We start from the raw sequence: 4,136 nt of genomic DNA on the forward strand, positions 1-4,136 counted from the left end.
AAAAATAAAAAACATACAGACGAATTGAGTACCTCCTTCTTTTGGGAAGTCGGTCAAAAAGAACAAGAAGTCATTATAATTAGAAGGCAAACTGATGACGTTTTATTCGGTTTGTTATAACAAAATTTAATTCTACTGAAACTTTTTTAAATAACCCAAAATCCAGGCAATTTGCATTAGAGTGGCCTTCCCACTCTTGTAGCGATTGCTTGGATCAAGCTGATCTAGGATTTTATTGCTAGGATTCCTACAAAGTTATTTGACTGTTGTAAAGTTTCGGATTTTCTTCTTGGTTTGAAAAATTTAAATACAGTAAACTCTATAGTGATTACCAATTGGTTATGAAACCCAGTAACAATCATAAAATAATAAATGAATGACAATACAACCTTTTAATATGTATTTAATTTGAGAATTTGCAATTATATAGAGAATATGAAACGTCGGCGCCTTTGTGGTTTCGTTCGCAATCTGTTTTTCCATTATTTTGAAGTCTTTGTTAACGGTCCGGTGTGAAATTCGAGTTATTTACCTATTGTGTGGAGAATGTTGATGTTTACAGCACTTTTTTATTTAAGGTTTATAAAGGACACAAACATTTTAAGTAAGAAAAATTCCTCTACTTTATGATTGTAAGAATACTATCTTTGATATTAAATATACTTCTGCTTCCGTTTATTTACTATTCAAAGGTTTTTACTTCTTAAGTTTTAGCCTCAAATTATCAGTTTATTTATAAATAAAATGTGAGAATGAAAGGTTCATTGTGTTAATGAATATCGCATACATCAAACAATAAACCAACTCACGTATTGTTATTTTTATAAAAATATAATTGAAAAATTTCCATAAAATGATCGGTCACAATATCGTTTTATTAATTCATGAAGCTCCCGTACTTGATTTATGGGGTGCTGACGATGAAAGTTATTAAAGTTTGATGCATGTTTTCAATTTTCAACTAATATAAATTTAAAGCTTGGATCGAATTGTAATTGATGATACTTTCTGTTTTGTTTTACGATTATTTTCTAAATTTGAGGTATTGGTGCATTATCTAACTAAGAAAAACATGTGAAAAAACATTGTCAACTTTGTGTCTCTAAAAATTACAAAGAGATAAAACCATTTTTAGTTTACTTTAGAATGAAAACACATGGTAACTGTGACCAACAAAATAATTAACAAAATAATGGAAATGTCATTATTATTAAAAAATATGCATTAAAACAAAATGCTTGGACGCATTACTGGTAGGTAATCTATTCCGCTTTGAATAGGAAATAAATCGGCGTAATAGGTTCACAGGTGTTTATACGATTGCGCGGAATCAGACAGACGAATGAATACAAGATTTAAACATAGCAGGTAACCAAACAAATATAGCACTATATCTCTATAACGCAGATAAAACTAAAAAATACTGCTCTTTAGATAAACCTAATCTTCAATACAAATAAATTATTCGTCATAGTTATACTTAAATTACATATGTTTGCGGATGATCATAATATGTCAAGATTCCGTGGTCGGCATAATTACATTTCAGCAAAGCTTTGACTTGGTAGTAGGGAAACGACAGTTAAGTTTTTAAAATTTTAAAACGTATGCCGCTGTAGTTACATGTTTCACCATAAATACGCATAATAATGTTTTCATAGATTTTGTAATAATTCCGCACCAGGCGGTAGAGTTTTTTTTGATTTCTAATATCAAAGAGTGATAGAAAAGTTGCTATTAAAGCTATGATATATTTAAAACTCTATCTAGGTTTATTATGGCTAAGTCCATGATATTTTTTTAACATAAATAAACCAGCGCTTGACCACGACTCCACCTAACCTATTTTAAAATTAACAACAAAAACTATATAATTTTAAAAAATCTGAATGTGCATCGTTGCCTAGTTTTGCTCAGTTTAATAGAAACGCTAGAAATCCTCACTCATACGTAGTTAACATTAGCGTCAGATGCATTGTGCGCTTTCCTTCTTTTCTCGCGCTCCTTGCATTGTGTTCGCATCGCAACAAACGATTTAAATTTGAATAGGAACAGTTGGCTTTTATGCTTGATAGAGTTATGTGTGAACAGTGCGCTTCGCTTTGTATCTCTTTGTAGAAGAAATATAACATTTAACGTTAGGTATTTTTTACATCTTATACCAGCAAAGTCGTGTTTCGGCATTTCAAAGTTAAAATATTGAACTAAGAGCAAGAAACATTTTGCTCCTCATATTTTATTTTTACTGAAAGTTTTACAGCAGACAAAGATTTTGTTAAGATTTTGCCAGAAGAAATAAAATATGCAGATTTTTAATAGTGTTTTATTTTTAACCCTGCAATGTATAATACAAGTGCAAAGTTAGACCGAAGTACTCGAGTCATAAACACAAGAAAACAAACTAAACAACAACAATAGAGCGAAACTCAGCTGAATTCAAGCTATACTCAAAACTTGACAAGTTTTGTCTCGTTATCCCCGGCACTGAGTATTCATTATTCTATGCAGGAAATGTTTATGATTTTCTGGACCGTTATTCTATGTTGCATTTCATATGAAAATTAATTAACATACTTTTTTAATTACTTTTAGCCACAAGAAGAGAAGTTTTACTTATCAAGATTTGTTAGAATAAAATACTATGGTTAGTTAGAAATCAAATACATACTCTTTATAAAGCTGAATAATGTTTTCTATCTATACTAATATAATAAAGCGTAAACACACACTTCTTTGTTACCTAAGATCTCAGCAATTACAGCATATTTTTGAATAATTCTTTTTTTTTAAAAAAAAAAGCTCTACTCTTAGGCTTTATGCTATATATTTTTACGCCATTAAACTTAGGGGGTAAATATTTTGATTAAAACCCTAATGTGGGAAAGAGACCATAAGTTGCTGACAACATCAAGGAAGCAAGGTTGCCATGGTTTGTCATCATGTCATGTCATTTTGACATTTGCAATTGATAATTTGTCACATATAAACAATATAATAATATTTTCATAATTTTACGCGGATGAAGTAGTACGGGAACAGCTAGTTAATTTATAATGATCGAAATTTATGTCCATATATATTTTATTTGAATTGTATGAATAACATTTTGAGAATCATTTGTATTTAAATATCATATTGATTTTGTTGGTCAATTATCTTTTCTAATTAAACAAACTTGTCTATTATTAGAATAAAACGTAATACATGTGAGTGACGTGTTATTCATCACGTGAAAATTCATCAAAGGAACTCATTTTAGAATAATGAGATCTTCAATTCAAAGGAGAGAACATTATCACCACTCTAATTATTTAAATTACGTACAATGGCATAGCAATTTGGGTAATTCATGTAAGAAATAAATTATTTCTTCTCTTTTTCCTTTGTTCTCTATCCTTTAGATTTACTTTGTATATTTTTGGCATTACAAAGGCGCTATATTAAAAAATAATTTAATTTTGTTGCACAGGCCTTTTTAAAATTTACAGCGTGAATGTGACAGTAAAATTAGATTTAAATAGCATTTTAAAACTAAACATTAAAGTCTTAAGATATGAATGTTCTGACCAGCTTATTGTTTTGTATTTGTTATTATAATTTTGTCCCTAGTGTTTGATGAATATCTGCAACCACCTATGTATACATTAGTTAAAACATGTTAAGTTTCTAATATTCATACAACTTTATTTATTTATAAAATACATCAACAGATAAGTTATAGAACAATTACATAAGAAATAAGTTATAAGACACAATAATACAGTGTTAGAGAAAAAAAACATTACGGTTAGGTTACAAAAAATGTGAAACAAACAAAATAAGAGAAAAAAAAAAGAAATTAGCTAAAACCAAGTCCTATGTCTGTGCCTCTATTTTATTTTATCACAATTTAAGTTAACAATGTTTAAGTGAAATAGCTAGTAAAAGTTAATCTCTTCGCAGCGGTCAAGGAGCGACTTTACGATCCTGTTGAACTGTAATGGTCAGGGACGATGCTAGAGTTCCGACAACTTCACTCTCAAGTAACTTATCAGGTACAAAAACTTGTCCAATTTTGTAGTTAATTTGTGCAGTGCTTGTAATTCGTCTCCATTACGCCCTATCAAACTTCCTTATTCCTTTTGTGTTTCAACGAC

This window comes from Papilio polytes, unplaced genomic scaffold, assembly GCF_000836215.1.
Source record: "Papilio polytes unplaced genomic scaffold, Ppol_1.0 DF823731.1, whole genome shotgun sequence".
Taxonomy (NCBI): Eukaryota; Metazoa; Arthropoda; class Insecta; order Lepidoptera; family Papilionidae; genus Papilio; species Papilio polytes.